This window comes from Anser anser (assembly GCF_964211835.1).
Source record: "Anser anser genome assembly, chromosome: 2".
Classification (NCBI taxonomy): Eukaryota; Metazoa; Chordata; class Aves; order Anseriformes; family Anatidae; genus Anser; species Anser anser.
Window position 1 is genome coordinate 60,404,271 of NC_139721.1, and position 12,144 is coordinate 60,416,414.

Consider the following 12,144-nt stretch of genomic DNA (forward strand, 5'->3'; position numbering starts at 1 on the left):
AAATGCCTTTTGAACACTGACAGGTTTGGGACATCAACCACCTGGCTAGAAAGCCTGTTCCAGTGTTTGACCACCCTCACAGTAAAGAATTTTTTCCTAATGTGAAATCAGCAGTACCCATTAAAGCAAAAGTTTTACTTGAGACTGAGAAAAGCAACTAATTACAAGAACTGGAAATATTGCAGCAGCATGTCTGAGGACATGTTTATTGCTAGATTTCAAGGACTATAGATAGCCAAATTACATTTACCTTAACCTTTTACCTCAACCTTTAGCAAAAGGTTCGAGTAGCTAAGCTATATTTCTTGTTCTCTTTTATTAAATACTTCCCTATTACTACATACACCATTAAAAGAAAAAAATATTTCTTTACTTGTGTGATTTTGTAGAAACAAAATATACCATGATGCACAAGACTGTGAATTAATAATATAGGATTTGAGTATAGAGTTATATAACCCACACACATGCAGAGACAAATGTTTAATCAAAAAGTTACAAATGAATCACTGTATACTTTGTCAAGACATTGTTTTGTACAGCACTCATGTGAAATAGTATTGTCAGAGGCAAGTAGAGATTGAAATGGATTTTAGGTAGATTTAGAATTTACAGGTCCCTTTCCCCAGTTTTAAAGTACTGAATTTAATTTCTCAAAAAGTTGTCATAAAGAACCAGCATTAAGAAGATCATTAATATATTGAAACTTATTTAATTTTCACTGCCATTTGCTTTTATGTGTAATAAGACACAGAGATGAAAAATTCATGGTAATATATCGCACTAGAAAATTGGATTTCAAATTGAGACAAATGATATGCAAATAAGTGATCAAAATTCAAACAAAAAGTGCAACTATTAATTTAGTAAAACAAAAGAAAAAAGAAAGAAAATAGGTAATAAATACGTAAAATTGTACTTGGATGGTAAAAATGCATTAGTCCTTAAAGTGCCAAGCCTCTTGTAAAAACAACAGTATTAGTTCTACCTTTTAAGTCACTCTGTAATATCTATAGTTATGAATTTTCTTAACAAACTAATTTGCAATCAACATTGAAGGTGATTATAATTAGTAACTGCTATAACATGCCAAAGGCATAATTTGATACTAAGAATATTAATTATAGCTAATAATATAAAGAAAATGCAGAAACTCTAGATATATGCATAATTAAAAACAACCATGCAGAAGAATATTCTGTGTTAGGGAAAAGCTCTCAAAGAATATAGTGTGTTAGGGAAAAGTTCTCAAAGTTCCATAGACTAGCTGTGTACTTTCTTGTTTTTCTCTAATATTTTCTTATAATAAAAAATACATATAGAAGAGGACACAGCAATCACTTTAAGAGTCATGATCTAGTTTGCCCGCTTAGTCTCTTTCAAAACTGATAGTCTGTCTCTAGAATCCATAGAATCCACAATAAAAGCACATCCCAGGGCCACATTACATTATTCCAAAAGCTTACTATCAGAGAATATAAGAGATTCACAAGGGAGGAAAACAGAGGTTTGGTGATTTTTATAGAAATTTAGAACTTATTTATTTATTTATACATAAATAAATAAAATATAAAATTCACAGAGAACTTTTTGTTTAAAGCCTGTGTTAAAAAAATCATTTGATGCTTCAAGCAGTTATCTCTGTTGATATTTAATTTTGCAGTTTTGTAATTTTAATAAGATTTTTTGATAAATATTATTCAATATTACTGCTTGTAAACTTCATTAGTGTTGTAGTGTAAAAAGTTCTTAGGAAATGATAGTTATATCTTATGAAATTACTGATACAAGACAGTAATGCAATATTTCAGATGAATTTAGATGAATTAAGATGATGAATTTAATTCAGAAAGGAAGAATAGAATTGATGTCTTCTCTTGAAGAGAAGAAATAATGGAAAGTCTACCATGATTAAAATTCCAGATAGCAATTGAGACTAAATCTAGTAAGGAACATGATATCCATTTTATAGGAAATGTATAGCAAACTTTCCTAACGAGCTTTAATATTTTCTCTCACATACAACTGAAATATTGAGAACTTAAATATTGAATTGTGTTGTTCCAGACAAGAAAGTGCAGCAAAGCTGTTAGGTTTTGAGGATTTGAGTCTGGAGGATGATTTTTGGAAGAGCATCCAGATTTTGTCCTTACTTTTCTTCTATACATCTAAAATTAATAATTAATGTTAGTAATAAAAATAATTTGTCCTCTGTTGTCAACAATGAGATCGACTTAGAAAAATCTACATAGAAAATTTCACTAATAGCATTTAACTTTACAGGTGAGCATGGAGTCAAAAAGTACCCCCCCCCCCCCCCCTTTTCTAAAGGAAACTTAATACTATTTCAAATACTACCCTAAAAATATAATAAAAAAACCTGCATACATCTAATTTAGTACCAAAAAAATGAATTTTTAGGGATTTTTCCATCTCTCAGAATCAAACAGATTTGAGTTATTTTGTATTCAAATAAATATTAAACAGAATATTAACTAAAAATAAATATATAAAGAGGAAATAATTTAAATGTGAATGTATTCACATTTATTTTTGCCATCTTAACTTGTCTTTTTTTTTTTTTTATATAAACTGTCTCATATATGTCCCAATGTTATTTCTGACCATGGAGAAAACAGAAAGGGGAAAAGGATTTTAGCATAAAAATAATAAAAGTATGTATTTTTAGAATTATTAAATCCAAACCACCAAATAATCCTTATTTTTCTTAAAATAGAAGGTAAGCAGACATTTCCACTTCATTCAGCACTTGTTACCAAACAGAACACCATCAGTTATTCTATTATAAAATGAAATAAAATAAAATTCCTACTATTTTACCACATAAAATTATTTAGGAAAAAAAAAAAGTCTGAAAACTGTTATTTGACCCAAGGACAAATTTGAAAGCAAGTGATATAATGAGTTTTACTGCTACTTTATGGAAACTGAACTCTGGAAACAAAACTTCATTTGGAAGTTCTTAGTAGTTAGGATTCCTTAACATTTCCCTAGAGGTCTTTAAATCTTTTGAAAAATACCATCTCCCACATACAATCTGATTTTGAAACAAAACATTATAAAGCATATGTTATGTTTTAAAAGTCAAACAGATAGACAGCCCATTGGGACACTAACAGTCATCATCTTCTGAACACCTAGCTACAAATACACTGTCAATCACAGCTGGATAAGAAATGCACCATAAATTGTACTACTCTACAACATGGGGAAAAATCTGTGCAGTTGTGAAAGCTCCAGGATCTGAAAGCATCGTCCTTCTCTAACATCACTATAAATTAATAATAGCAGCATGATATTGACCCTGTAACAAGATCAAGTCAAAAGGTATAAGCAAAAGAAAAGAGATTCTCACATAAAACACATGAATTCATTAGATAAAAGTTAAACTTCTTCACTTCTGTATGTCCACAAGTTAATGCCATGTGAGCTTAGGAATCTGGAAGGCTGTTAAAAATAAAAATTAAAAATTAAAGGGTCAGTTAAGTGAATTAAAATATTACATACAGTGTGGAGACTTTTAAGGAACGGTATTGCAAGACAAGAACTAATTTACTATATTCATGAAAGTCTTGAGAAAAGAAAACAGCTTTGTTAAAAGGTAGGGGCAAGGGCAGTTATTTGAAAACAGTCTTCAAAAATATGGGATCATGTCCCGATGAAGAAAATAGAAGAAATGTAATATCTAGAGAATTAAAAATCTCCATGAAGCTGGCCAATAGAAGAGCTACAGGTAGAACTAGCAAAATACACAAAGATTAATAAGCCTTCCTTCACAAACATCAGGATTAAGAAGTCTAACAGGGTCTGCAAATTCCAGTAGATTATCAGGGTAAAAAAGGAGCGTTCAGGAAAAAAACTTCACAGCAGAAAGTGAAATAGACACTGTGACTTTGTTCACTGAAGAACACACAAAGATTTTCTTACCAGAATCCTTCTATCCTCTTTTTCTCTTTCTCTTTCTCTTTTCCTCCCTCCCTCCCTTCTCTCTTTCTCGCCAACATACCTTCTGGCTAGGTGGCCCCCAGCATGTATTTCTGCCTGTTTTTTTTTGTTTGTTTGTTTTTTGTTTTCCTCTCCTTGTGTTAATGGAGATGTTAAACAGGACTGAGCCTGGTATAGTAGTATATAGTATATTTGCCTGAATACCCAGGCAAAACATTCTCTGGGGGCTACCTGGTTGCTGTAAGACATTACACTGAAAGACATCCTTAAATATGCAAACAAAGAGTGTTAATGCTCCTTGAGTACAATTCTGAGAATAAGCCTTGGCCACATTTCTTTCAAAATACTCTGAAAGATTTTGCATCTGGGATGAGAGCCAGGCTTATGTATCTGGGAGTGACACAAAGGCTGTAAAGTCTACTTCCTTGGAGATATCTAGAAGCCACCTGGACATGGTCCTAAGCAACTCATCCTAGGTGTCCCTGCTTGAGCACGGAAGTTGGATGAGATGGCCTCCAGAGGTCCTTTCCCACTTCAGACATTCAGACATAGCCTTGTTAGAAGTCTTCTGTGCTGATTCTAAACTGTTCTATGCCTTTTTTAAGAAAAGCAGAGGGTGTATAAATTTTAGTGGCTTTTTGTTGTTGTTTAGTGCTGCTGTAAATGATAGTAGCAATGAAGGAAATAAAGGCATTTCAGTATTTATTAACTTAATGCTATGTATATTTACTTGTCTTAGTCTGTTGATTCCACCTGTGATGCTGTTTTGTAAGATGTTTTTATGCTCCTAATTTACTACTACTTACAAATACATTGCATTACAAAGCATTTTGCCATGCTAGTAAGCTTGTAATACAGTGTCAGAATCTTCCATTTTTTTCCTCCCCTGTCCTGCTACTGATAGAAATTAAACACACTGGACTTTGTATGAACAACACACATATGGCACATCATAGGTATCCTATATAATAATAGTAATTGTCTTTGAGAATCTTTTTACCGTGGTTCATTTATGTATAAAAAGCCACAGAGATTCCAGTCACAATTACATGGGTGATCAGATTAGAAATTGTAATGTGCCATGTTTTGTGATTACTCATTTTCATCATTAAAAAGAGACTGATTATCATAATAATTTTTTTATTCAGTTAGACCATAGGCCAGTGTAAAAGCTATACAGAGAGAAAGAAGAGACAACATGTCTTTAAAGACCCACCACAGTTACAATATGCACCAAACTCTAGATCATGAGTGGGTCAGTATTAATCCATCGAACCCATATCTTGGATAAATTACAGGAGAAGTGGCAGACCCTAGAAACAAAGCAGAGTGTACAGCTGTGCACTAACATCTCTCTGCTAGGTTCCCTCTGCAGGAATAATAAAAAGCTTAAGGACAGAATGTGGCTTTATTTGCTAAGTGAAAGTTTCAGGTGTTTATGCAGGACAACAGAGAACCAGGTTCAAATCTCCACTGTAGAAATGTAAAACAAGGAATTAAAAGGAATGTCCTGATCAGATAAACCCTCAGAGCAAAGACTTGGGGGAGAAAAAAAAAAAAATAGGCCTCTGCAGTGATACACAGCTCTTTATTATTTAAGCCTCTTCTGAGCATTCTCCACTTCTCTGATTCCCTGATGAATGCAACTGTGAAAGCATCAGATGAAAGTCATTTCTCTGACAGAGACAGCTTGTATCTAAAAATGTTTTGGTTCTTGAGGATGATTAAGTGACAGAATGAACAAAGGGATAACTTGAAAATTGTTTATCAATATTTCTCTAACAGAGACAGCTTGTATTTATAAATATTTAGCATCTTAGGTGAAATATAAGCATGAATGGAAAAAAAAGTTAACACTTGTACATGCAGTATCTGGCAATAAACTAATTACTATTATAATCAATTATATGACTGAAATACTCTGCATTTTTAATAGAGCATTAGCTAAATGAGTTTTTAGTACTGATTTGTTGAATGTATTGATGTAAGGCATTTATTTTACTATTTTAATCTGGACAAATATAACACCAGCTTTTTCTTGCTAAGATTCCCTCAAACCTTGAAATGCTGCAGTTCTTTTCAAAGTACAAACATACGCATATCAACTACTTAGATGAATGAAATACTGAATGTTAACTGGGAATCTACAGGATTAATGTAAAATAGACTGAAAACAAACTTTCCAGAAGGACTGTTGGTTGTATTTTCCAGATACAAAAATGTGAACAATACTTACTGTCATTCTTCCATTTGAGCTTTAATGTACACCTATTTAGGCTGCTGTCCCAATGAAGAAAACTGTCAAGTCTTGAGAGTTCCAGTAAGAAGACACTTAGCAGATGAGCTAATTCTGAAATAAATGTTTCTGGATGACTGGTTCTAGGCAGTTAAAGTGAAGCACAGTAAGCTTTGGAACTTTTAGGGCTCCATCCCTAGAAGACAATTGCTCTTCATGTGTTGTTAAGCAGGTCAGTGTGTAGCACAAATTCATTAACACAAAATAATCCTTAGTTTGCTCTTCCCAGTAAGGGAACTTTTAAAGGAAACAATAAGTGATTCCGAATATGTGTAAACAGAAAGATGATGTAGAACAAATGTTTGGGAATTGTGGTTAATATTCTGTGATTGAGCTTACAATGAGTGGTATTTTCTAATTCTAAATAAATCATCCAAAACTTAGAGCAGGAGCAACACTCTATGAGAATATTCAGTTGTGCTTTGCACAATGCATGGATTGAGAGCTGACACAAGCTGGTACTTGAGCTTTTACAGCACAACTCTACAACGAACCATGAGCTAAGACCCAGACTTGCTCCAAATACTTTGCATGTGTTTTTGTCACTGGGACATCATCACAAGTATACTGCTTTCAAAGCCATGCTTACCTTTCAAAGCCTTCTTACCTTGATTATTTGGTTGGCTTTTACAGGGTTCAGCATAGTTCACAGACATAATGAGAACGTTACTTCAATGTCAAAGCATACAGGACAGACTTTCATAAACAATGTTTTAGACACTGTTGCAAACGGAATTATGCACTTCACTCATAAAAGACAAGCAGCAACATATTTATTAATGAAAATAATGTTTCAGCAAAGCTTAATCAGGAACAAAACAGCAATTTAACAAAGCTGTAATGATAAATGTAACAATAAGATTTGTGATGGCAAGATCACTTGATTATTTACTGCATAGAGGACAGAAGCGAACTAAAAGCATCAGGGAGACCCTCATGTTGAATCACAAGGTTCAGAATGGAGTCCCTTTAGCTGTCCAAATTCCAAGGAGTTTAGATACAACTGGATTGTATTGCAATCCTAGACGTAATGGGTTATGCCTAAAGGATTATACGCACAGTCAATCCTTTATATCACTTAGCTAAGATTACAAAGTTTCAGCAGGTTTAGCAAATTATTTGCAAAGTTTCAGAAAGGTAGATATTACTTACTTACTGACTATCTGTACAGGTGAGGAATCTGTCAACCTTGAGGAATAATCTTAAGAGGTGTCCCTGTTCAAGCGAAGATCATGACATGCAACTATACACTATCACAGTCCACCTCATGATTATAGTTAACTCATCTTACCCTCACAGAGTGTTGGTCCAGCCACCTCTTGCCTCCACGCCACAAAGAGTATATTGATAATTTATGTGCTTATATATCCACGGTAAATAGACAGTGAATTATTGCTATTTGTTATGTACATATGTTTTTGGTGGTTGAAGTTGGGCTATTTGTTTTATCATGTACTAAAACTTTATATACAACATAAGTAATAATTATATATATATTTAAATAACATTATATGTAATTATAGACATGCTAATATTAGAGTTAATAAAATCACAACTGGATGAAGTATGTAATTAAAAATTCAACGACCACCCAAGAAGGGTTTCTCATCAATGATGTTCTCCATTTCTTCTCACTCATACCAGTACATGGTGCATTTCTTTTGTATCATGATGTGTTATTAGAGGGTTTTGTCTACTGTTTCAGGCATGTTCTAGCAGTTACCACAACTCATTGTGTTTCAGTAATTTTGTCACCTGTGTAAGATTCATTCTCATGGGTCTAGGCAGTAAATCTCGATTCAATGCATAATTAGATTGTGGCAATTGATGAGATGTAACAGGAGCTGGATAATTAATGTCCCATCCCATAATTTCAGTAGTTACAAACACAAATATTTAAGTGACTACTTGTATCTACAGTAATATTGCTTACAAATATAAAATCACAAAAAAATTTCATACATACATATCCTTTTCCAATATATGAGTACAGTTTCCAAGTTTTGTAAGTAAAATTAACTAAATACCACCAGGTTTGGAATTCCTTTTCAAATTTAGTTGTATTATCCCAAATTACCTTTCTATTTCCAGTGGATAAGGTGCTGTCCTTGCCTTTTCTTATAATTGCTGCTACCATAGTACGCAAGCTGAGCTTGGATACAACTAAGAACTAGAGAAATGTTATTTTGAGCTATACCAAGTTCATTCACAGTCGATTGGTAGTCCCTTTCATTAATTTTCCTATCAAGGCAGTGTATCAGATAAGGGGCATTTGTAAGTTCCTAACGCTAATAGAGAAGACCACAATGGGTATTCTAATTTGTGTAAATCATTTCTGGCTGTGCTCAATTTATTTACAAGTACTTCAACATCAATACTATTTAAGATTCCTCTTCCTGTCCCTGTGATACTGGTTACATCTCTCCTGTTTTGTTTTGTTTTTTTGTTTTGTTTTGTTTTGTTGAGGACAGGGTTTCCTTATCCAACAATGTTGCATAGGGTGTACTCAGGAATGGTGAAAAGGTTACTTTGATTGTAGAGGTGTCAGTTTGCATCAATAGGTCTATTCCTTTAAGAGAGTCTATCAGACACTGTACGGGTATTGCCACAGCTCCACGCATTTCAGAGTAACTTGTGAAGTGCTGTGTTTTTAATGATACACAGACAGAAATTCAGATTAGAGTTTACAAATACAAATTAGGTGCACAAGTTCTCTCACAAAATGGATTAAATGAATTGAGTACTTACTGTTTAAATATAGTTTCCATAGTGGAAGAGTTATAGCAGATGGTATTTTTATGCACCTAAATACTTGCTGAAGCCTAAAGCAAAATGCTTGCGTGTGCGTGCAAAATGGAGTATGAACATTCTTCTTAGAATAAAAATCTGCCTCTCTTCCTCTGAGCACAGATGGCTGCTCTTTTTCAGTTTAATTCAAAGAATCTCTTTTTCATGAAGGAACTCACCTCCAAGTGGAAGGAAAGAAGAATCTGTCAACCCTTGCCTGGCCCAGAGTCAGGTTTGCAGAGTATACTTGGAAATTAATGTGGGTCTGGAGGTGAGTAATATGGAGAGTAAATTCACACTGGAATCCTTCAAAATTCTTGAGTGAATGAAATCCCTCCCCTTTTCTCCTATGTATTTCAGTGAAAGCTTCTTTTCTTAATGGAACAGCTACCACAAATTGATTAAATTCTAATAAATGCATTCTAATCTTATTTCTAAGATGATATAATGCCGTTTCCATAAAGGAATTTACTTCTCATTTGAAGTTATGCTTAAATAGAGTCCTGTCTGGAACATTCATCAGAATCCAGCCTGAAAATAAACAACAACAACAAAAAGCCTTTTTAAAAGTAAACTTTGGAAAGGTTTAGGTTTCTGTTTTCCATTTTCTATTTTGTCAGGTGATACAAACTGATGCAATGGAACATCTTTATCTAGTATTATGTACTTTATCAGTCATTTCACTGTGTTGAAACTCTGAATATAAAAGTTTTACATTTTTTTTGAAAGAGAATAAATTTGACTTCAAATAACAATGAAATTAATGCAGAGTTATCCTTAATATAATAATTTATTTTATTTTATTTTATTTTATTTTATTTTCTCCTCTGCTGATAAAGAATAGTCCCACGTACTAAATGCTTGGAAATATTGTTCTCTTACTGAAACTTAGCCAAAATACATTTTTTTTTTCCAACTGAAGAAATACAATATTAAGGTCAAGACCCAATCTATTTAATCCAGACTATAATAAGCAAATGTTGCAGTCTTTTTATTCCTGAACAGAGGTCATAAGAGTTTGATCTTTCCCTTTATTTTGTCACAATTCTCTTCTGTAATTTCAGGGGCTACTTGTTCTTCACACATTTCATTACACAGCTGCTGGTCTCCTGTCAGCCATTAACAAGACAAGAAAGGCTGCCACAGAAGGCTGCTTTTGGAGGTAGTGGGCTCGGATGCTTTACCTGTCTCTACTGTCTTTCATCTAAAGATCTCAGAATGCTTTGGGAAAATGAAAGGAAAAAAAAAAAAACCAACAAAAAAAAACCATGCCCCCAAATTTCCCAAGGTTGTGTGAGAGAGAAAATGCTCTGCCATCTTCCAAAATGTGGCAAAAAGTCCTTTAGTATTCATCATCATACAGATGGTGACATATATGTGTGGTCCTGCTGAAATAATTAATTTCAACATGACTACTAATTAACATAAAATTATATATCGACAGGTCTGAAAAAGCTGTCATAGCCAGTCTTGTGATAGGCTAGCTCATCCACCCTAGCTCGTCTATCCAAGATGACATGGAAATGTACAAAAAGGACTTAAATGAAAAAGAAAACAAACAAATGGAAAGGAAAACAAACAAACAAACAAAACACAATAAAACAGCAAGCTATTGCAAACTGCAGAACTCTAGTACTGTAGTTACAGTTATGAATAAGTAAAATGCACCTAAATTGGTAATATACTGTAAGAAAGATTAATTTACTTAATAAGATTTAATTAAACAAAATACATTGCAGCTGAAATTGCAGATTGAGAGAGCCTGAAATGTTTCATTTAAAGATCAATGAACTGCTGATAGTCCTGACCAGGACATGGTGTAGATGAAGCAGACCTTGATAGCACAGAGTTCCTGCCTCTCAGAAATACCTCAACTAGTCACCTTCATAGGTGTCCTCCCCAGTAACAGCCACCCATTCACCTCTAAGTGCTCAGAACACCTTTGACTGACAAGCCTGATTTTGGAGCCAGAGCTCATCCAGATTGTCCCAACTTTCCTCCTTGAAAACAGAAAGTGGGGCAAAAAGTGTTGTTTATCTCTGCAGAAGGGTGCACCAAAATCTGAATGCCAAAAATTCTGAATGCAGTGTGAACTGCAATAGCTTCTGATTTCACAGTTAACACTGAGACTGTGTCTAGTCCACTTAATAAAGCAGACAAATTCATTCACACCGCTGTTATCTATCTGTCCCATTTCATTGCTAGATTGCTCCCTGGTGTGGTTGTGACTGCTGAAACAATACATACCACAGACCATTCCTAGCACACAGAGGGATGAAATCCCATGATTGTTCAGCTCTCTCCACAGTCCTTTAGCAGCAGACTTCGCATCATCAGACAATGGGTCCTACTTCATCTCTCATGTCTTTAAAATTTAGCTTCATTTTCACACTATTAAAATATCTCTGTGATGGACACCATACATCTCTATCTACATTCTATGTACAGTGGAAACAGGGACAGGTGGCCTGGGAAGAGTACAGGGATGCCATCCAGATGAGTAGGAATGGGATCAGGAAAGCCAAGGCACAGATGGAACTGAGCTTGGCAAGAGTTGCAAAGAATAACAAGAAGAGATTCTGTAGCTCCATTAGAAATAATGTACAAAAATAAAAATTAAAATTAAAAAGGGTAGAAAGGAAGACCCTGTGAACTACAGACTGGTGAGCCTCACCTCTGTGCCGGAAATAACATGGAACAGATCCTCCTGGAAAGGCACATGCAGGATGAGGAGGTGATCCGAGACAGCCAGAATGGCTTCAACAAGCGTAAATCATGCCTGACCAATCTGATGGCCTTCTGCAATGGAGTGACTGCATCAGTTGACAAGGGAAGACCAACCTATGTCATCTACCTGGAATTCTGTAAGATCTTTGACATGGTCCCACATGACATCCTGGTCTCCAAATTGGAGAGATATGGATTTGGTGGGTGGACCATAAGGAGTTGGCTTGAAGATCGCACCCAGAGAGTGGTTCAATAGTCAACGGCTCTATGTCCAGGTGGAGGCTGGTGATGAGTGGTGTCCCTCAGGGGTCTGTCCTGGGACTGGTACTGCTTAATATCTGTATCAATGACCTCGACAGTGCAATTGA